Source organism: Passer montanus, unplaced genomic scaffold, assembly GCF_014805655.1.
Source record: "Passer montanus isolate IOZ18808 unplaced genomic scaffold, ASM1480565v1 scaffold27, whole genome shotgun sequence".
NCBI lineage: Eukaryota > Metazoa > Chordata > Aves > Passeriformes > Passeridae > Passer > Passer montanus.
The window spans coordinates 12,571,600-12,594,923 of record NW_024367372.1 but is presented as its reverse complement, the minus strand read 5'-3'; the positions used below and the strand labels follow the sequence as shown (position 1 = coordinate 12,594,923).

Below are 23,324 nucleotides of genomic sequence, written 5' to 3'. Positions count from 1 at the left end.
GAAATTTCACTTTGGTGAAAGTAGAAAAATTAATTACATCGAGATATTAATGTAAACTGAGTTTCAGCAGATTTCTTCTGACCTGATATTATTTCTAGTCTAAAGAATTACCAAACACAAAATAGTGTTTTGTTCATCTGAGCTGAAGTAAATAAAGTTCCTAGTCCTCTGAAACCTGCCTACATGAGGTAATGATACCACTGTTAAGCTGTCTGACACTCTGTTAAATGCAAAAACAAATTAACAAACCCATCCACATTTGTTTTTGCTTTCAATAAACCACCATAGTTTCATTGATTCCTTTATACCAATGTGCCTCAGTTAAGAATCTGAAATATAAAGTGTATACTATTTTATCCCTCTGTCTATGTATGACAGAAAGATCATACTATGCAATCTTCTGTCTGGAAACCTTTACCTACTCATAAAAAGGATTTGCTTGTGAAGGAAAGGTTGCTGATTTTTCCCATTTTACAGTTAAGGAACACATTATCTCTACAGTCCAAAATCAATGTTTCCACATTTGCTTCTTTCAAAGCATGCCTCTGAAATCTGAGTCCTTTATATAATTTGTAAAACACCTTCTGTAACCCAGTTTTGCCAGGTCTTTTAAAACAAGATATAGTAAAGACAATGAGACAGGTACCTAGGAGGACAAGCACAAGCATAAGCAGTTGTATGATAGGAAAAAAAAAAGAAAAAAAAGATAATATTTTAATTAACTGAAAATAAAACATGATGCATGATAAAACCAAGAAGAAATTAAAATCATCAGCAACAGTCCTTATTCTCTTCTGGCCACCATTCCAATATTTATCAGCTGATGATTTTACAGAAATTACGTACAATAAGTGCTTTTGAGTTTTAGGCTATGTCAAGGACAATGTCCAGAGCACAAAAGATAGATAAGGAAAAAGTGTGTAGGCTATTGTGGTGTATAACAGATCCTCGATACTGAGATTTATCCTGCCTTACTGGATCATGTTAGTCTTGTAGATAAATAGTAGTGTTGACTATAAACTCTTGCTAAATGCAGAAAAAAAAGCATTACCAATATTTCTGGGTTGAAATTCCCAGAAGATTACAAAAACACCTGGTAATTAAAAACAATTAAAAGCAGAAATCAGCTAGCAAGAAGTAATGGAGGGTCCAGGAGAAGTAAATGAGGAAGAATGCAGATAAGTTCAGAAAGATGTATAGAGCATTCAAAATGCTAACGGATGACAGACAGTTCAATGCAGATAAATGAAATGCAATTATGACTTTGATGAGCCTTCGTGACACGAGACTACTCTTTGTTCGAGATAAAATTTGAGGAATATAGATGAAAACAGATGAAAAAAATGAAAGACAAGTCATTGTGCATCATTAATAAGAGATAACAAAAAAAAAGACAAATCAATGCATTTAATGAATCTTAATAGTCCAATTGTCTATGTCTCTGGATTAGTGCGTGCATGCTTCATAAAATATGATCATTTTGAAAAAACTGAGAAACAAAAGGGAGCTTCATCATGTTCTGTTAAATACAAGGTGTCTAACTGAGCACTCGACTAGAAAAAGATCATCAGTTTCCCTGACTTCTGCTTCTTCAACCATAACTTTTTTAATCAAGATATGTAACTTGAACAATTGGCTAGGTGGTTTATGGATTTCTTGCACGTTTCTCTGAAGTGCCAATGGCACGGCCAGAAGTAACAGGGTGTTGGCACAGCTATACCAATTCTCTGATTCATTGCATCAAAAGCTGTGCAGACACTGTGATCTGACTCAGCTGACTCAATAGTTTGCCCTGCAACAGCAGGAGACATTTTTTGTCCATTTATCTCCAAGTATAGAATTCCAGATTTGTGATAGTAACCAAACAGGTACAAAGCAATTTAATGGTCTGTCTCTTAGTCCAACTACAGAAGAGATGTTCCCAAAGGATCTAGTCACATGTCTCCAAGAACAGATTTCCTAGGAAATAATAAATTTAATATCATGCCCTGCAAACCTGAAATTAACCTAGCTAAGTCAAATAACTCTGTCAGAGGATAAGGTAGGTGACAGTAGACAATGGCCTGAGGCTACAGGCAATGAAGGGTTCACAGGTACTGACTGCAACACACTCCTTAACTCAGGTATCACATGGCACAAACATTTTTCAGCATTTCTAGGCAGTTTAAAATATAGAATAAAAATGGAAGGGGAAATAAAAACAAACAATCCAATAAACTCAAATATAGCAGTAATAAAAAGTGAAATTATCAGCTGCATTTGTAATGGAAATAATGAAAGCAATCTATGACATGATGTGGAATTCTAATCCAATATTCACTAGGAATTCCTTTCTTCCAGTAATTATCTCATTCACTGATTTTGTCTTGGTTCATTAATTGGTTTGTTGGGATTTTTTGACATTTTTCTAGTTTGAGGATTTGCATTCTTGAAAGTTACAGACTTTTTTTTTAACTTTTTAAACTTTAAATTAGAGCTGTGACAATTGACTCATTTGCAGTGGAGGATCAACACTGGTTAAAGTTATTACCTCCCCCAGTTGTCCACCCATCCCTTTCCTCATTTTCCCTCAACAGGAAGAGCTTTTTTAGACTGGCAGCATCCCCTGATAGTTATCAGTTTACAGCCGAGCAAAAAGAAAGGAAGCTGGAAATTGACCCTGGTCAGTGCTAGTACATATTTCGCTGTCATCTGCAGAGGTTCAAGAATACATCTCAGTAATAACTGCTGCAAAAATTGTACTTGCAGGAGCACAGCAGAAAGTTTTATCAATAATTTCTTAAACCTCCTCAGATCAGATGACTGTAAAAGTCTGTGTGTCTCAAGCAATAGCCTTACCCTATTATTGGGGTATTATTGGAAATTATTTCCATCACATTATCATCAATTATAAGAAAAATTATGAGAAAACTGTTCAAAATGGTGACAGTGTACCTCTTTCCTGACTGTCCAATCTCATGTATAAAAATGAAAATACTGTGAAAGAGAAGCATTGATAGCATCTGAAAAGAGCTTAAAACTTTCTTACATGTAGATGAAATATTTTATCTTTTAAATACATAGTGCAATAGACTATCCAGTATGGATTGGTAAAACTAACTATTGTCAGAGGAAAGAGCTTGATCTTGTTTGTGACTTTATGAAATGGCCCTTCAGAGAACTGATGTTATGTATTCATCAAGTATTACATGTTTTCAGTAAGTCAAATGTGCAGTTACTGGTGGCTAGTGTCACAAATCCAGAGTCCTGGAGGAACCCATGGGCCCTGACTAGATCCATCCTACCCTGGGAGCCCCCCTCCTCACTCCTTCTGTCCAACTCTGCTCTGGTGCAGGGGCTTTGTGTCACCTTGGGGGTGCCCAGATGCAGTCACTTCTGCACATGTGCAGGTCTCCAGCCCTCTCCTCTGAATGGACACTGAACAGGCATGATAGCCTTCTTTCCCGTCTTGTCTCCAGCCCTCTGTGAACATTGAACCTGAATCGCCATCCTGGCATACCTGGGAATATTAATGAACCCTGCACCAAGCCCCCTTTTTTGTCTATCCTGTCTCCCTTCTGCAGGACTGGCTGAGGGCACTGCCCTTTTCTGGGATCACCCTTGACTTTCAGCTCATCCTCCCTTTTTCTTGCTGCTCCCTGCACCAAGTCCAGCAATAAGCTGAAAATTATGAGAATGTTAAGACTGGCCATAACAGTGTTCAATAGCCAACAACCTTTGAGATCACAGAAATCAAAGGACAATGGCAAGTATATAGTTAGCCTATTTTGTTCAATAGTTGCTAAGACTATATGTGTTTGACAAATGCAAGAAACAAACACCAAAGATGTTCCTATAGTGAAACCCCAGCTTCTGTGAACTTGTAGAAACCTGGCTCTCTGATGGCCAAATGCTCATGAATATGCCTATGCTTCAAAATTAAAAAGGAAGAGCCAAAACCTGAAAACTCTCCTCTCCCTAACTCATTGTTTGGACTTACTAAAGTTCACCAATAAATGATTACACACTCGAGCCACTTCACTTTCTCCAGGGAGGATTTCACTGACTTCTCCAACCCTACCAAAAAGAATATCTTAACTTCTTAGCATTCTTTTTGCCTGAGGCACAGAAAGGAGGATCATTTTATGATGCAAGTAAAAAGTTCAGTTTATCCTGGGGGTATATTCCTGGCTCTTCTTCATAACTACTCCACCTAGGACACTTTAATTGTGGTATGTTTAACTAAATAATCTCATGGTAGATTCCAAGTGCAAGTTGTCGCCACCAAGTAAGCAGAATTAACTGAATAGAAAACTCATCATGCCAGGAAGGATCTGTTTGAGTTAAAAGAAAAAGCAGACCTCAATTACTTAGTTATAAATTCTGCAAGACAATTCAATATATATTTTTAATATATGTATACATATGATCCAGAAAAAGAATTTTCTATGTGCTGTTATCTTTACATATAGCTGGGGTTTTATATCAAATGGTCAGTACTCTCTCAAAGGTTGAATGTATATAGTATATATAAAAGGCAAAATTGGTCTTTCCACAGAGATTGTTCAAGGTCTTGAGAATTGCAAAGACTGCTAAATGGAAAACACAATTCCACAAGAAGAATGGAATTGCATAACCATGACTCCTAGCTGAATTAAGTTCACTCTAAATTTGCAATCCTGGTGCAATTCTGCAGTTGGAATTTCTCACCAGAAGGATCCTTCAGCATCCCATCAGTGAAGCAAATTTAGACTTTCCCAGTTCTGCTATACTATGGGAGAGAATGAAATTTAAAAAATCTACTGGCACTAGGCACCTTATTCTTCCTAACATCCATTAGTAAGCAGCCTCATAACTTTTAGCACTGCATTTCTACTTCAATGGAATATATGTTGTTCATAAGTGCACATCCCTCCTCTTTCTCTCAGAAGGCCATGGTTAACTGGATGGGTACCTTTCATTGGTTCAGTAGATCTAATCAGAGATCCCTGCTCCTCCTAACATTTCCCTTAAGTCTAAAAGGCAGTGCCTTCCCATTCTTAAAGAGATTACTGAAGTAAAAGAATGTCTTTTACTAAATTCTAACAAAATATTTTTGGTCTGAACAAAATTAATCTGGTGCCCTGTGTTTTAAAAGAGTTGAAGTTGTTGACTGCTATGACAACCTTCCTATCCCCCTCAGTCCACAAATCTGTGATGTGGGTGCTTTGCACTGCTAAAGAGCAAGACAAATGGTTTCACAAGATATTTTCACTGCCTCAAGATCCTCTCGAAGACCTGAAAGCTTACTGTCAATTTATCAGGATTCAAAACAAATACCATCTGCCTAGTTGGGTTTTTTTGTTTTATTTTTTTCTTTCCTTTCAGGTAATTGGTCTGTACCATGGTGACATGTTTTTCTGCCCTCTAGTAATAGTCCCTGGAAAGGGGACCTCTTGTGCACCAGCATGCCAAGATTATTGCTCATTTATTTCTGAGTTTGGAGGTGAAATCATGTAGCCTCTACTTCTTGACCCTCATAATGGTAACATTTTTATAGCTTTTTCTTTGGGTAATTGAAACCAATTTTCCTTTTCACCTATCCTTTTTACAACAATGTGCTCTAAAATAAATAAACAGAAAAGACTAGAAAAGGCTTTACCAAATGATACTACTAGTTTATCAGAATCTAGGGACTAATCCAGAAAAGGCAAAAATCAATACATTTCAATAGAAAATTTGCATTCCCCATTGTATCCTATTACACATAATTAGCTGATACTGGAATTGAAACGGAGTTAACAGTTGTCAGATAGAGCTTGAAATGTTTTGAAATACTGTAGATCAAAGTTTGTTAACCATGTGTAAAGTGACAAATGGAAATCAAGAAAATATAAAGCCAAAGCTATGCCATGAGCTTTGGGATCTATATTATAAACTGTAGCATTTTTTTATGTTCTCTCTTTAAATAATATTGAGACATTTTGATCAGGCTAATCTTTTAAAAATAATGTTCTCCTGTCAAACTTTTATATATTCTTATAATTCTAATGTTCATCCATGTTTATTGGGCTGAAAGAAAACTGGCTCCTTGTCCTGGTTTAGGGCAAATCTGGGAGGAAACTGCCAAAGAGGTCCCTCTAGAAGACAGATTCAAGAGACCCTTCCCCCTACTGGTTCAGGAAAAGATTTCCTTGGTGAAAAGTGGAAAAAACCAGTTTATTTAACAAGCAAAGTATTCTGGAAGATCATTTTCTGAAAACAAACTCCATGCTTCTTCTCCCCTCTTCACTCTTGAAACCAGTCTTAAAGATGCAGAACTTAATATCCAGCCTAAACAGAACAGACAAATGGCGATGCAAACATCATAAAGTCACCTTGGAACACTCTTCTTTGATCATTTAGAGGCACTCTGCCATAATTATAACCATCCTCTACAAAATACAAAATTTACAGATATTGACTTGACAGAAACAAAAGTGAAATTATTTGAGCTTGCCAAACTTGTGAATAAGAAAATACAAATAAATGTGATTTTTTTAATCAGTAGGAAATTAGAATGAGTGAGCTCCTGAACTTTCATGGGAGACTGGGAGGATAGTCTTGTGATCAGAAAAAGATATTTTTTCTACAGTAGATTGATAGTATGCCTTCTAGGCTTCTCCACTTAGAATAAAAGAGCACTGAATGCAATAGGGGCAACTTAATGAACGCTGTGTGACTTTCACTGAGGTATTTCAGCTTTACATAGTGAAGCAAGAGTTTGTCTGATAAAGTGTGTGGGTTATTTTTTCCAGAAACATGGAAAAAGGTGCAGTGACAGAACCAGAGATGTAAGATATTCCTTTATTTTAAAAGCTGGCTATGATAATGAAAAGGACCTTAATGATTAGACTTAGAAAATGTGAAAGAAAAAACTTATGTTGGCTATTTTTATGTTATTCAGAAGGTTTTACTTATGCTTTCCACTCACCATGATAGGTAGTTGGGTCAATCATAAATAATTTTTTTTTTTCATATAGGTATTGATTTCTGGTTTTCTCATTATTCTATTTTCCCTTGCATTGCCTATACATGAAAAAGAAACCAAACAAATAAAACTACAAAGAAACAATGCATAACAATGTTTAATGACTGCTGGATTCTTATGTCATGATTTAGCCACTTTAATTACCTTAATTTTATCAAATTCAACTAAATGTTGGTTGGATTGATCTGCATTGTGCAACTGTCGTTAGCATGAAAACTATAGTAATTAACATCAATATTCTATAACTATGTCTGCCTGGTTCCCTTCCCCTTCCTTTCTGCCTCTTTCCTTCTTTTTCCATCCCTTTCCTTTCTCTTTCCTTCCCCATCCCCTTTCTTTTCCCTTTCCTTCCTCAAAACCTCTACTAATCAGCTGATTTTTCAAAATTTGATGAAGAAAATATTTAGTGATATTTTTCCCTTCTGTCAGCTGCATGAATTTAAGGCCTGAAGTAAAATTTTACCTTATAGACCAAATTGAGATTATTCAATGACTTAGACCAACCTCTCAGTTACAAAATTATTTCCATTTCCTTTTACTCTCTTTCTTGTAAGCTGCAGAAATCAATCTAACATTACAGCTGGAAGAAAAACATATTTTAAAAGACATTTTCATTTTTATAACATTTCTTCATGTTATAAAATCCCATCTTACATTTTCTATAAAATAAGTGAGGTTGTCTTTTGGATCAGTGGACCATCACTCCAGGCTAGCCCTCTTGTATGGTCACAGATAATTTAAAGAGAATATATTTCTATATTCTCCTTTTAGTTTACAGCTTTTCAACCATGCAAAGCCGTTTGCTAGCAAATAAATAAATAAATACATCCTTGACACATTTACAGTCTGGTGATGGTGAGGAGAAAAATTGTTTAAAGTCCAAGTGATCAGACTATTACCAAGATTACGTGGAGAGAGGGAAGAGGGGGAAGGGGTGCGCAGCAGCTTAAACAGAGCGAGCTGGAAGGAGCGAAGGGGGGGAAGCGTCCATCCTACCGCTGTGCTCTGCTGCCACCTTGGCCGCGCCGCGGGACGTGCAGGCGGCCCCGCTGCGCGCCCGCGGAGCTCCCGCTGCGCACCTGCGGCAGCGCTCCTGCTCCTGCCCTCGGAGCCTCCCCGGCCGCGGCTGCTCACGGCCCCACTCGCGTCACCTGCTGTTACAAACTGGACAAGGATAGATGTGATGTCTAAAGACATTCCCAGCAGTCAATGAGTGTGGCTGGGGGTTGTTCTTCAGATGAGGTTCACTTGCCTGCTGAGCTTAAATCGGAAATTAGAAATGTGGATGGGAGGAGAATATTTTTTCCTGTCCTTTTGCTTACCGTAGGATTCATCTCCTCCCTTGTCCAGCCTTATCTTACACATTTAATGAAGAAAGCACTGCAATTCTCATTCATACACATCTACCTGCCTCTCCATCCTTCCTACAGCATGACCACAGGGGCTCTCCTGGAATACCAGCTGCAGTCAGAGGTCGTGTGTCTCCCCCTCCTTTTTTTTTTTCTTTTTTTTTTTTTGTGGGGGGGAGGGGGTGTGGGGCAGAGTGACAGAAATATCATAATGTACTGAAAATATTTATAAATTAATACTAGGCAACCAATAGTTTGTTAATCTTGTTTCCCTGTTGTCTTGATCCGGCTCTGGGCTGGTGGTACACACTTTGGAAAGCTTTCAAGCACTTCATTTCATCTTTGAATTGCACATGCTTTTCTGTCAGTTTTAAGGTTTCTTGTGCTTAGGAGGAAACATGCTCTGACATGCTGGAGATTGGTGGTGGTAAACATTTCCTTTGAGTACAAAGTGCATGTGTGAAAAAAGTCTTTTTTTCCTTTCTTTCTTTCCTGAAAATATGTTTCTTTCTCACTTGCTCCTTTTTCTGTTGTAGTTAATAACCTGTAAAAGAGCTGATTCTGGAGATTTGAGTGAAATGGCACTTTTGGAATTGTACTTTTAACCACACCACGCTGGGGAAAGTGCAGAAGCTCTGTATATGTGCGTATGAGAGGAACTCGTGCCGTGCAGATGAGTTTGCAGACACGGTGACAGAGAGGGACCACAGGTGAGTCGCCGGCGATCCGCTTTGCCAAGAGGATTTTTCCAGCCCCTAATCACACAGAAAAGCCCTCCATCTGCTCCCCAGAGGTGGCGGTTCTCATCTGTTTCAAGTGAAAATAACCAAGAATATAAGATGGCAGGTAAAAAAGAATCCCCAGCCAAGTAGCCGTGTTGCCCTGCATTCCCCCCAGCCAACATTCCCCTGCGCTGGGGTCTCGGTCCCCGGGCGAGAGAAAGAGCTGCAAAGGGTTAAGCCGCTGACTCTTGCTAGGCAAAGTTTGAAGAAGAATATGTCTGAGGCTGGATACGCTGCAGCCCCGCGTTTGAAATCTGTCACCCTCACTTAGGAGCGCTGCATCTCTGGTTGTCACCGGTGAATAATGATCGCACGGCGATAAGATCGCTCGGCGGCGGTGCGCCGGGGCCGCCTGGGGGAAGAGAAGACAGGAAATTGCGAGGCGTTTAGCCGCTTCAACGGGGTGTTCTTCAGTGTCATCGGTGGGTGTCAGGGTCAAACGACCGGCTGGAGAGCAGTTTGGGAAGATAATTTCTTTCTTCCTTTCCTTGAGAGCAACCTTGGGTGTTGGTCATCATTGGCAGCTATGGAAAACAGAGACCTCGGTGGTGATCCTTAAAACAGTACCATGCTGGAGCCCAGCTGCGCTGCCACTTTCTCCCCTTTCAACCTGCCGGACCCGGTGGGCTTTGGGTGACCTACCGAGAAGGAACCCACTTCTGCAGGAGCAGGTAACGCCTGATTAAGTCACTTTCTGAATTGACACAATCTTGATTTCACCAAAACGTGTCCTGAGTATCATTCACTGATTTGAAGTATAGGCTGGTTGAGGGTCCAGGGTCAGGGTGAGGAACAGGAATAATTCCACCTAATCCCTCTGAGACTGTGGAGCAGGGCAACTGCCTGCAGGCTTGCAGAAGTTTTTAACATTCCCACTTGCCTCCCTCATTAGGGGCACAGAGGACAGAAATACCTGTGATCGACAATGGCCATCTCTGCCTCCTGTGCTGACGACAGGTTGCTAGTACCGGGGACGTGGAAAACAGAGGGACAGGTGGATTACACACATGCGAAAGAGATGGTTTTTTCACCAGAAAATGCACTGGTTGTCCATCAGCTTCATGAAGGAGATAGAAATCATGCTCAAATAAGAACTCTGAAAAGTATGCAGAGGCTAAGAAAAAAAGAAAGATCTTAAAAAGTAAAAAAAAAATTAAAAAAAACAAACCAAAACAACCAAACAAAAAAACCCCAAAAACCTAGCACATTAGGCTTTGTACTCTACAGGGCTCCTGATCCTTTCATCCCTCGGGACCATCTAGCAGCTGTGAGCAGTTTCGACCACAGAGCAGCCCCTGCTCCGAGGCGCGGATGCAGGCTCTGACCGCGGGACTGACCGGTGTCACACCCTCTTCTCCCCGGCCGGCTGCACCCGCGGAGGGCCCCGGGCTGCTTCCCCTCCATCCTGGGGTGTAAAGCAGGGAGGGAAGCGGGGTCTCGTCCTTAACTCCCTTCCTCTTGCTGAGACCCCCGAGAAATGAGGCTACCTGCGCTGCCCCGTCCGTGCTCGCTCCCCACCCCCATCACTCCGCGTAGGTGAGGGCACAAGTCCTCCTCCTCCGAGCGAGCAGGCTCCGCTCCGGGCTGTCCGTACGCGGGGACTCCCCGAATTCCCCTTGGAGGGCAGGAGGTGGAGGGCAGGGCGAGCGCGGGGGCAGGAGCTGCGCCGAGCACACGGCGGCCGGGCTGACCCTCGCCGGGGCTCCTCGGTACGGCTTTATCGAGCCTTTGAAGTCGTGAGTGGTTTAGCCCCCCCAAGCGAAGGGCGAAGGAGGCGCGCAGCTAATAGCGAGTGATCCAGCTTATGAGGTACGGCCGAGCAAATAGAAGCCACTGAGCAGCCAGGGGTGAGGGGGAAGCCAACCCCGAGGCATTTCGGTTCCCTTTTCTGTTTCCTCGACACATGGCATTGATCAGCTCGCTCTCCTCTATCCCTCCTCAACCGGTTTCTTAAAGTAACTCGCAGCAAAAGCTGTCTTGTGCCCTTTCTTTTAATGTAGGAGTTTGAGGCAAATTCTATTCGTACACCCCACGTCCTACCTTGACGGCTGTATCCTATCGCTCAAGGGCTTCTCGGTGTCAAATAGCCTTGTCTTTAAGTGGACTTTCCAGGACAAGGCAATAGCCTACTAGGGAGCTGGACGGCGGGGGAAGGGTTACTCCAAAACAAGCGCAGACAGCCCGGCATACACACACACACACACACACTCATATGTACACGTATTGAATGTGTACAGGAGAAATAGAGGGGTGGGGTGGAGTGGGTGTTGTTACCGCTTTAGGGCAAAAGGCGGTTTCTCCAGAGGTTTTTAAGTGTTTATGGCTGATGATGAAAATCAGACAGAATACTAGAGGAGGTCCGTCTCTTCCCTGAGGGCTGGAGATTCTTTTATTCTGTGTTATATTTGTTGAATACTGGTGCTGTGTATCTAAAAGTTCGCGAGGGAGGAAGGAGAGGAAAAGGAGGGGGTGGGGGAGGCGGGCTTGTCGGCGGCTGCACATGAAATATCGCCATGTTGGTGGAGAGCGCGGCTGTAATTATTGCTAGCGAGGGCATCTCCCAGAACCGCCGCTCGGGGAGTTTTTCAGCTCACTTCCCGGCTTCCCCTCCGATACGCTCCGATACACTCCGAGAGTCCCCGGAGCGGCGGTGCGGGGCAGTCCCGCCGCGAAGGACGGCGGTACGCGCACCTTCCTCTCCCGCAGCGCCGGCCCGGCGGGCTCGGCGGGGAGGCAGGGCGCGGATCGGGGTCTCCGCAGCCCGCACATCCCCCGGCAGCGCCGCCCGCTTGCTTCCCGTTGCTGAAAGCGGAGCAGAGGGGGAGTCCAAACAGATGAAGCTCGCTAAATTGTCCTCAGCAACCTAGGGGTTAAAAGCAGCCGGGGGGAACGGGGGGGACGGGGAGGGAAATAAGGAAAGAAGAAAAAGAGAAAATCTAGCCTGACTTTGCCTCTTGGAAAGCTTTAGGTTGCAGCCCTGCCTTCCAAGCATTCTTTAAAGTAGAAATGTGGGAGGGACTCCAGGAGAGAGAGAGAGATGGCTATCAACTGAATTCATTACTGTAAACATCTCCCTGGGGTGTCAGGCAGGGAGGAAAAAAAGGCACGACTTACATTAGCAGGGAATAGTGAGATGTGAGGCATCACTACTGCTAAGATCATCCTGCAATCCCGGCTGGAGGCAGGCGCAGGACTTGGAGAGAGCCAGACACACGCTCACAGACATACTTACATACATGTGTCCGATGTCTTCTCCGACTTACGAGGGTCCTGGGTCGCCGTGCCTGCTCCTCATGTGATCTTTTCATCATTTCCAGAGGATAGAAAGAGACCAAAAAAAAAAAAAAGGCAAACAACCAAAAAAATCCAGAAAGAAAGAAACCCCAAGACCAAGCGTAGCCGCGGTCCCCTCTCGTTTATTTTTTTTACCGGAGAAGGAGGAACGGCGGGGGAAAGAGAGAGCGAATCGAGGAGAGAAAGTGCGTTGGGAATGCCAGAGCCGTGGGCTGCGCGCCGGAGGAGGAGGTGGCGGAGCAGGGGGTAGGACGATGCCGCCGCCTCGTAAGGGCGGAGGAAGGCGCGGGAGGCGCGGGGGTCGCTCGGAGCGGCGGCGGCCGGCGGGGAACGGGCCCGCGGGGCCGGCCGGGAGCGGCGCCGGGCGGAGGGCGGCGGCGGCCACCACCGAGGAGCGGCGGCGGCAAAGTTTTGGTGTGGGGGGCCAGAGGCGCGGAGGGGGATTACGATCGGTGCCGGCGAGGGATTCCCAGACACCGCCAGGTACAGTTGGGATTTCATTTCTTACTCTTTTCCTTTCTGGTAATTCTAGCCCCCGGGCGATCTAAAGGCGCGGGTGCCCTTTGCCTGCTCCCAGATGGCAAAGTTGCGGAGCCGGGATCAGGCTGTGTCAGAAACACCGCCTTCGCCACGTTAGAGCCCCATGTCCGCGGCGCCGGGCACACACGAGAAGGATTTATGAATGGCCGGCGGCAAGTGTTAGCAGGGTCCCCGGGCTGATCTGCGCCAGCATGTGGCTCAGGAGCGGGACTCGGAGCGGGCAGCTGCAGCGAGGTCCCGGGTCCGCGGTCGCGTTTCGCCCCCGAGCAGGGAGGGTGCCGAGCCTGCCCCCCTCCCCCCGTGGGGAGGGGAGAGCCGAGCACTACCCCTGCGGCAGGGGCACCGGCAGAGCGCCCCTGTGAGCACCACCAGCGGCTCTGTCTGGAGGTGGTTCGGGCAAACGGGACCTTTAGAGGTGAGCCTTGCTTGGGAGAGGTACTCGGCTTAGGTCGGCGCTGCCGAGTGTTGAGGAATCTACGGGGAGAGTCGAGAGCTGCGCCCGGCAGGAGGATCCATCAGATCCCCATCAGCAGCCTCCGGAGCAGGGCTGGCGGTGAGTGGGTGGGGGAGAGGTTAAGAAAATCGGACCGAGATTCGGAATACAAAGGAGCCGCTCAGAGACCTGACGAGTTAGACGGGGATCTGACAAAATAAGAATAAATACTACGGGGGGCTGGGTGCGTGGGGATGGTGTGGACAAAAAATAGCAGATGGCAAAAGGAAGTCAAGCAGCTGAAAAGACCTCTCGAATATGATATAAAACCCCATAAAAGATAAATAAACAATCATTAAAGTTAAGAGAATAAGATTCTCCACCTTCTTTTCAGAGTGGGAAGCAGTCAACAGGAGCTTTTAATTAATTTTAATGGAGGAAATCTGTTTTGGGGCTTACAATAAGCTAATAAATCCAAGGCACAAATCCGTGTAAATTCCTGCACTGTGTGTGGAAGGTACTGATTGTATTTCTTCAGATACTGCCTTTTGCAATGCAGCGTTCAGCCAAATAGAAAGGGAGAGGTTCCTTACACGAGGAACAGGAAAAGATACTAAAAGCAAGTCAGACCTCTCCCTCTACACCTCCCTCTCCCTCTCTCATTCCTTCCCTCTCCCTCTCCCCCCACCTCTCTCTCTGAAAGTCAGGGTATATGTTAAAGAGAGGTTTATTTACTGTAACTAACTTTACAGTGCTTGCAGGGAAATTAAACCAGTTTAGAGGTTGAGATTGATCAGTTCTTGGGTTTAATAAACCCAACTAACCATACAAAAAACCCCACAAATTTCCATGGACTAAATTCCTTGCTTCATTCACTGACATGGTCTTTCTCCAAAGAAAGACTTTACATACTTGTAGTTTAAGACAAAGTTAATTAATTGATTTTTGCTATATGTATTTTTGGAAGGAGAAAAGTTCATCCTGGCATTTTTTTTCAAAACTCTTAAAAGGTACTGTACCTATATCTCTATTCACCTTTTTTCCTTTCTTCTTTGAAATAGTCAATATATGCAATGTTATCACTGAGACATAAACTTTGCGGAATGAAAAAGATCTAAACCTTGCATAATAAAAAAAGACATAACAGAGGTGGTTTTAAAGTCATTATTTCTATGTGACAAAAGTGATGTCAGAATGTTAGTGTTGCTCTTGTTTCTGAAAATTAATGTGAGGAGAGATTTCAATAAGCTATTTTCAATGGTTGTTCTCTGTGCTGATATTGTAGCGAGGCAGTTGCGAGAGTTCAGGCCTGGAGTACTGTAGGTAAAGCAAGTCAGAGCCCTGTGCAAATACAGTGTCTATAAAACTACCTGTGACTAGAACAGTCATCAGTGTTTTCCAAAGTCCAAGGCTTTAGCAAGAAGTGGAGCTGGAATGCACCCAGCGTTTCTAAGAGCTGCTCCTCACACACACGTACACCCTATATTTTGTATAAGGTGATGTTATCTGTGTTTGGCTTGGGGAAGTCTGGATCTAATTTGAGCCACTGTAACAAGTTACATTTATATCCTGGCCTGCTGGATAGCTTGATTTAGGATGTAGACATATCTCCTTTGCGCAACCCTACACCCTTCCAGTTGGAATCTGCATTACATAGGCTGTGCTTTCCTTCAAGAATCAAGAATGTGCTTGCATTCAACTGCTTAAAATAGCAGTATCTAAAACGTGGGATGTCATTAGGGCTGACTTCCCTACCCTTCCCGCAGCAAAGGAGGAGAGACATAGTTTTACCAAGTGAAGAAAACAAAAAGCAGTTAAAACAAGTACAGCTATCAGGCTTTTCCTGTACTGAATTTTCCATTTAAAGGACTAGAAAGAAGGGACACTTAAGATAATACTGTTTCCAGGAAGGTGAGAGTTTTATTTCTTAATCACTTCTGTTACCTCTTAAATCTCAAAATGAGTTCATTTTTGTCTAGGATACTTTCATGTAACTTTCAGGCTTTCACTAGGCAGATTCAAATCCAGTCCATTACTGACCTCTATCTGTGAGAAGGGTGTAGTCAATGGTGTATTTTTCCCTTCTCCATAGTGGATAGAAAGCACAGACTATAAATTGTTTTTAGTTCTTTTATACCTGCAGATCACTTAGTTTTTTAGGTTATCAATCATATAAATTCATTGCAAACAATGTGCTTTTCAATTGTTTCAAGCAGGAAAACAAAACCAAACCCCATTTCCAAACATGAAAGCATTTTAAATCTGTTTCAGGTATTCCTGTGATAATTTACTATATATTTGCAAAAATCAGAAAAACAAGAAGTAACCAGTGCTGTTGAACATTAGTGCTAAAGGAATTGCATTTATATTTGTCTGATGTTATAATACTTACTCTAAAGCAGGCTGAACCTGTATGAAATTGTATTGCCCCTCAGTGCTTACATAATTGAAACTTGAGAGAAATGCTCAGATCAAATATACTATGAGTAGAGTTTATGGTAGCAGGGTGTTTAAAAAATGTAAAGAAAAAAAATTCAGTGCTGTCTATATTAGGAATACATGTCAGAGATCCTGGAAAAAGTGGTCTTTATAAAACAGATGGACTCCTTTAAAGAATTATTAAACCCAGCTTCCCAATACTAATTTGCCTCTTGTTTATATCCACACTATATTCCATATTTTAGTTAGTGATTGCAAATGGCAGTTAAAAACTTGACCAGCAAAATCTTTGAGTAGATGAATACCACTGTTTGACATTTCTCAGATTGTAGTTGATTACCTCAGTGCTTGGTAATGTGATGTTTTAAGGTGTTTCCTTCCCTCCCTCTTGGGCAATTTTTTAGGAGTCTTTGTGCAAAGCTTTTTATTTATTTCCTCAAGAAACCAAAAGAGTTGAAACTTGCCCCAGAGGTATAAAAATTGGGGGTTTTTTCTATTTTTTTCTTTTTTATTTTCTAAACAAATATTTTAGCTTTTTTATTAAAAAAAAAACTAGAAAAGAATAATATACAGTTGTTATTTTTTTAAAAGAAGACTAATTGGACATACACTGAAGATATGAGTCTCAATTTTCCTACAGCTATGTGTAACCCACACATTTCAAGTAATTGGCTTATTTTAAAGAAAAAACAACCACAAAAAGATCATCATTAAAATGATGGCATGTTTTATTCATTTATTTTAAGCACACCGAAACCTTAATGCACCGATGATACTCAGGAAAGAAGTGTTTGAAATAAAAGCTCTGCTCTGTTTAACAAATTATATTCTAATCACATCAAATAATATGCCTCAGGAATACTACAATTTAATCTGATATTTTCAGCCACTGGCGAAAGGTGTTGGGACCTTCTTATACCTTTTCTTATTTTTAATTGATGGTTTTCCTAGTTGACAGGTTGTTTGTTTGTTTTTTTTCTGTCTTTGATTCCTTCTTCTGATGTGGCCCCTTGAACTGTATCAAAATTAAATACAAGCAGCAACTCAAATCCATCATGCTCTATTCAGCATTCCTGAAAACTTAATGATGCAGAACAAGGTCTGTAAAGCTTCCCTTTTTAAAAGAAGTCTTGTGTTTCAACTCTACCTAGAAACAGTCTTCTGTATATTTTACTTCAAGCTATGACTGCTTTATTTGGTTTGGTTTTTGGGGTTTTTTTTGTTGTTTTTTTTTTCATAAACCTTTTCTAGCCTAGTGTAATGCAAGGATATATTTAAGAAGACATATGGCAAAGAAAATTGTTTATCATTCAAAGGTACTGTCCTTGAAACTGCTTAAGTCCTTTCAGAAAAACACCCCTTTTGATATACAGATCAGATCATTGCCAGATTTGATCCTGCAAAGTGATGGCTTTACTTTGGCCCCAGGTAAGAGGTGACTTGCTTCCAACAGGCCCTGGTCAGTAGATTACTGTGATGGTCTGCAGTGTGTTTTTGCAAATCCTGACCCAGGCAGAGACATACCTTGAGCCACAGAATTCAGTACTTACTTTATTTTATAATTTATTTTTGAATATATCATAGTGAAAATGTTTGGATCAAGTGACAGAAGTTCTGCTCTTTGGCCAAAGTTCTTTATTGTGTCTTAGTTGTCATTGGTAATCTAATAATCTTAAAAATATCATATAGCTATCAAGCAAGTTCCTTCTCGATGACTAAATTAATCTAAAGCAATTCCAAAATTTCTCTTCAGACAAAATTTTCAAGATTTTTTTAATGACTGAGATCTTGTGGGAGCATTACAAGCAAAAGATTTTGAAATTCCATGTCTGATTTATTAGGCATACATGTACAGGGCAGGCTGATGCTACACACTTCTCTTGTAGTAAATACCGTAAACTATATGGAAATACTACCTGACCTCTTGATAGTAGGGAAGGTGAGAGCTCTGAAGGACAAGCCTCCTCAGCACCTCCCAAAAACAGAAATCAGTGTGCTGAAGTGCTACTCTCCGTTCTCACTGGCAGCTTTTGTCATTCCTTCACAAAACCAACAGGTGAAATTCAACTAAAGGGTAGAGCTTTTTCTGACAGTGCTTCCTGTGCTGCACCACATAGCTGCACTAGCAGCTCCTACCTGGACAAGCTGTTCCATAAGATCTAGCCAAGGGACATCATCTTTAAAAGGGTTGTGTGTGGGAAAGTCCTCCAGCAGCATGTCCGAGGAGTGCGGGGGGCTTTGGTGATGCTCATGTACTGTCTTCAATCTTCAGACAGGTTGCAGAGGATCAAAGCATGGTCAAACAGGAGTCATAGGGTCATCAGCTGCAGACCTGTAGGTTCAGAGTACAAATATTTCTTTCTCTTAAGGTGTCCTGTGTGTTTTTCCTACAAAGAAAAAGATGACCTTTACAATTGCATTGGAAACTACTGCCAAAAAAAAAAAAATTATGTCAGTATTACATACTGACAGAACATGAGAATTCATATGCAATTTTGAAAAATAAATCTGGGTTATATATATGTACATGTGTATATATACAGTTTTTGTATGGGTTACATGTATAGGTGACTGTGACTGTCTAGTCATAGAGGTCTCCCTCAGACCTTTCAAAGCATATACAATTAATATTAATTAAAATTAATATTAATTAATTAAAATTAAAATTAATTTTTTAATGAACTGCAAGTCAAATTGAACAATAAGAAAAAACCACACAATTCCAGTGTGTTGGAAATTTTTATACTTCCATTGATCTCAGGAGGTATTGCTCCTGAGATCAATGGAAAGAGTCTGTCGCAAACTTACCTGTGCTTGTGGAATGCAACTGCACAGCTGCAGAACTGCATTTGAAATCATTGTACTTGATTCCAGACTCAATCCTTCTCTCCTTCACTGGCAAGTTAATTTCACAAACAGTCTTCTCATTATTAGGTAATACTCGTGTGAGTAATGATTTAAATACCCCAAAGTGATGTCATTTAGCTGTAATTGAAGATGATACAACCCCAACAGCATGTCTCTGATTATACTAATGTTTATAGCTTTCAGTAGGAGTTTCATCACATATGTACAGGAAAACAAGCTATGTAGGTAAAAGTAATTTAAGTTACTAGAATTGTGTCTTTATTAAGATTGAAGCAGTGCTTGGGTTTGTCACAGGCACAACATACATAGGTATACTTCTGTAAAAACTATCTGCAGATGAGACATCGTGTGTGCATATCATTTAATGAATTATGGTTTTGGTAAGTGAGGGAGTTTTAGTGAGCTGTTTCATGTCTTAAATGCTAACTGAAACCATGTCAGGTGTCTCTAAATGAAGGAGTATGTGTTAGCCATACCTTATAATTTCATTTGTGATCTAGGAAGTTTTTCCTAGGTGGTGCTTCTTGTGTCACTGAGAGATTTGCATCCAACTAAATGTACCCTACTGAAGAGTCTTGTTAGGCTGGTTTCACAGGCCATCTCATTGGCTCATCCAGGTTTAACCTTATTCTTATCTTTAACTACTTAGCTTGGGAGTTATTCACAAATGCTCCAAGACTACACATTATTTCTTGAGCCATATTGGTTGATAACTTGCTCTTAAGTTTCATCATTTGTTATGTAAAAAAAGAACTCCAAACAAAACAAAACCCAAATAATTTTGATACCTGAATTGATGCTATCTTAGATCTGATGATTGTAGGACTCCAATTGAATATATTGCTGTTCTATATGCATATTGCATCATGTTGTACAGATCCGTTACTGTAAGCCCCCACATTATTAACTGGAGAAGAGAAAGTGGAGGCAGAAAAGACTAACCAACAGCTCACACTTCTCTCTCTGATATGCTCATAAAATTTGCTTTCTTAATTTAAACTTTTTCAATACTTCATCATTTTATTCTTTGAACTGCCCATTGAAAATTTATTTCCAAATCAAAATAAGTAATCTATGCAAATAAAATGTGCTGTTGTCCAGCCTGATAAATTTGTCCTCCTTTGAAACAGATTTAGTTATCTAAGAACAAATTTCCTTATGTTGAAGATGAGTGTACAGTGAGGGACTGTTAAAATTTAACAGAGCATGATCACACACAGACAGTCATTGTCATCTGTATTGCTAAATCCTGTGTATCAAATCAGTATATGCCCAACAGTGATTTTTGAAATAGCTCATTCTGGCCCTGTGCCATGCTGCTCAGTGAAGAGCTGCTTCTTGAACAGTTCAACAGTAAATTGTAAAATGCATTTTGCCAGTAGAAGTCTTTTTTTTATTTGAGAAATTACTTTCACTGTTCAACAAAACTAATTTCAAAAGCTTATTATTTATCAGTGATGCAGCAGAATTGCAGTCTTTACTCATGGCGAGAAGCGCCTGCCACTACAGCTTTGAAAATGCTTAGGAAAGAAAGAAGCATAATGGACACCTCTCATTCTTTTACGAATGTGCACTTTGAATGCCACAGACAAAGCCAAGTCCCTAATAATTGCCCAGAGATGCCTAAGCATCTGTGGCAAAACATCTGACAGTAATGTTACTCTGGTTCCTTTATCCATGTTGAGCCCCACAAAAATCTCTTTTTAAAATTTTTTTTTACTCATGTGGTAGAATGTATTTAAAATGATAAAAATATAAATACATGCATGTGGGGACACACAGAGAGAAAAGATAAACAACTAAAAAGGTTTTCAAGATAATTAGAGTAGCAAAAGATCATTTAACAAAATCTCTTTACTTCTAGAGCTCAGTTAATATCTTCATTTTTTGTTATTTAGCTAGGTAGTGGGGCAAACAGTGATACTGAAGAACTTTGAAATGGAAACTGTTCCATGAGTGTTTCTAGTTTGTTTGGTTTTCTACTGTAGTGCTTTCCCTCTACAGTTAATACACAACCATTCTCACAAGTACTACTCCATTTAATACAGCCTTAAGAAAAATGTTGAAATCTGATTTAATTTTAAATTCTGGATACAGGGTTCTGTATCCTTTCTTGTATGATAACCTAGAACCTTAGGTTTTAGTTATGTATAATTCCAGTAAAATGCTGTCATTGAAAACTGAGTAAAGACCAAATAAACAACCTAAACCCACTAAAACAAACCCAAAAGCAAAACCAAAGGACACCCAAACCCACAATTTGGGAGCTGTGGGAATCTCAATACTAAGAAGATTGTTGTTTTCTGTTCCACACTGGATAATCTTATCAGTACCTATTTAACTTTATATTTTGTACCACATACAGGTTTGTCTATTATCACAGAATTCAAACACTCAGCTCTATTCTCGGATCAGCACAGTGGATCTTTATAAATCTGGAATAAATGAGATGTTAGAGTTGCTGCCAGCAGCTCTGGCAACAGAACTGTTGATCTGCCCAGATTCTCTTTCCTGCAAAAATGTCTTATCAGCAGATCCACACATCCTACATGGTGTGACTGTGAATTTACAGATAAGAGGACAGAATGACTGAAAGTGGATGGATGGCATGATCATAAATAGGTCATGAGTTACCAACTGTGGAGCTTGATCCTGAGCACCAGGAGAGGCAATTATAAATTTCAGAGCCCTTCAAAGTATAAGGAGGTCTCCAGGTAGAAGAGTTTTAACTCTTCACCCTTCATTTGTCCAAAACTGAAAGTACATAAATCAGTCCATACGAGCAGAGATGACTCTGAAATTCATAACCACTCATCTCTGTGACATTGATGGAAACTCTATTGAATCAAATGCATAGATATTCTAATTATGAACCTCTGATATTCAGAACTTCCCTTAGGCCATCAATATCTCATATGCAATCATATTTTACAAGCTGCTGAATGATTGTCTGGTTATGCATGTGCTGACCCAGAGAAGGCATTCTCTAGTATAGCCAACCAGCTGCAGAAAGATGATCCTTTTTGAGCTCTAGGAGAATAAACACTTTTAAATTTCAGATAACATCAGTGTCAGTTCACAGGCTGCTTAAGTCTTGTGAAAAAATACTTGGCAATCTTGGGAAAGGGCGTTTAAATATAGCGCTGGATATTGTCATGTGTTGATTGATAGCCAATGCTTGTCAAAAGACATTCTTTTTAACTCTTTCACTGCAATGCTAAAAGATTATCTCCTGTTTAATACAACAGGAAATAAAAAAAACAACCTGGAGCCTTGCTCTGAAATTTGTCTTCCCACACTCTGGGGTACTTTTATTGACATGTGTTTGTATTCTGGTAGCAGCATACTACCCTCCTATTTGTCCCTTTCACTGCCTCTATTTTTTAAATACATGCAGCAGCATAGACTGAATCAGAATTTTTAGTCAGCTCTTCACATAAGAAGGATCTTTCTTTAAAGCTGGAGTTCATCCTCTTACGTCTGTCATGTCAGGTGCATTGAGGACAAGTATCCTAAAGATACTATCAAAACTGATAATAATGCTCACAAAAGCTTTATTTTCATTTAAATACTTCTCATACCATTTTTGAAAGTCAAGTATTGAAGCATTGTGCCAAGGGAAGATAAAAGCTGGAAAGGGAAAGTAACTAGAAATTAACTGAAAAACAGGATGGAAGTGAGTAATCAAAATTGTCCAGAGCAAATGAAGTCTAGAGATAAACAAGTTTATGTTTATGTGCAACAGAAAATCAGAATGTCCTAGTTATTGCAGTTTTAACCACCTAAGCTATTATCCATCTGAGAAGAAAATGACTGCCATGAGAGGGAGAAGTAGGACAGTGCACCTTGTAGGACAAGCTAAGATGGGACAAAAGGATCTGTTGCATTCCCCTACCTGTTTCTGTGGTGGGCATAGCACATTTGAATTGTCATACAGTTAATATTCTCTCAGAGTGTGTTATCTCTAGAACAGAACCCTTGTTGGTTTTGTGAGTCTGTTGTTCTTAACCCTATTCCCTATTAATATTATTCTATGTTCTCATTTTTGTGTCTTTAGAAAGTATGTATTTTAAACATAAGAAAAAAACAGATACAGAGTAAAGATGGGACGGATAAAGCAATTAGTGGGAAGCTACTCTTAAGTTTTCCTCTCAGGAACAGGTTTATTCACAAAAAGTGTGTTTACATGGATAAATCAAACGGGGAATAATTAATATTATATGTTATTTAAAGTATATAATATAGATCCTGGCAGATTTTATTGTTAGACATCCCATCTGAAAGAGATTAGAGATCCCTTATATGACAAAAAAAAAACCAACACTGAATTAGGGGAGCAATGGGGACAGGGCCAAGGGAGCAAATGACACCAAAGTGGGTCTTTATTACTGTGGTTTAGAAGAAACCTGATGAAGGAAATGCTCACTGTGCACTGTAACATTCAGAATTGTGATACTTTCTCTGCATCATCAGTGCATTCATGCTGTCCTGTTGATTAAATCACTGGCTGTGTCAAACATTGATCAAACTCTGTACTAAAACTCTGTACTACTCTGCAGTGTGTTTTGCAGCTGAATGCCGGGCAGAATTCAGCGCTGTCCCCTTGTCCGGGGACAAAGAGTGGTACAGAC

General features: G+C 40.8%; 1 protein-coding gene across 6 annotated transcripts in view; it reads left to right on the top strand.

Moving 5' to 3' along the window:
- The first annotated feature begins 8,222 nt into the window (after positions 1-8,222).
- The window catches only part of FLRT2 (fibronectin leucine rich transmembrane protein 2), a 62,139-nt gene continuing 47,037 nt past the window's right edge, over positions 8,223-23,324 (top strand). The window contains exons 1-2 of one of the 6 annotated variants that reach the window (XM_039712634.1): positions 8,223-8,461; positions 8,874-9,790. The gene's annotated coding sequence lies outside the window, so the exon portion shown is untranslated. The other 5 variants (XM_039712635.1, XM_039712633.1, XM_039712638.1 and 2 more) reach the window with 5 other exon arrangements.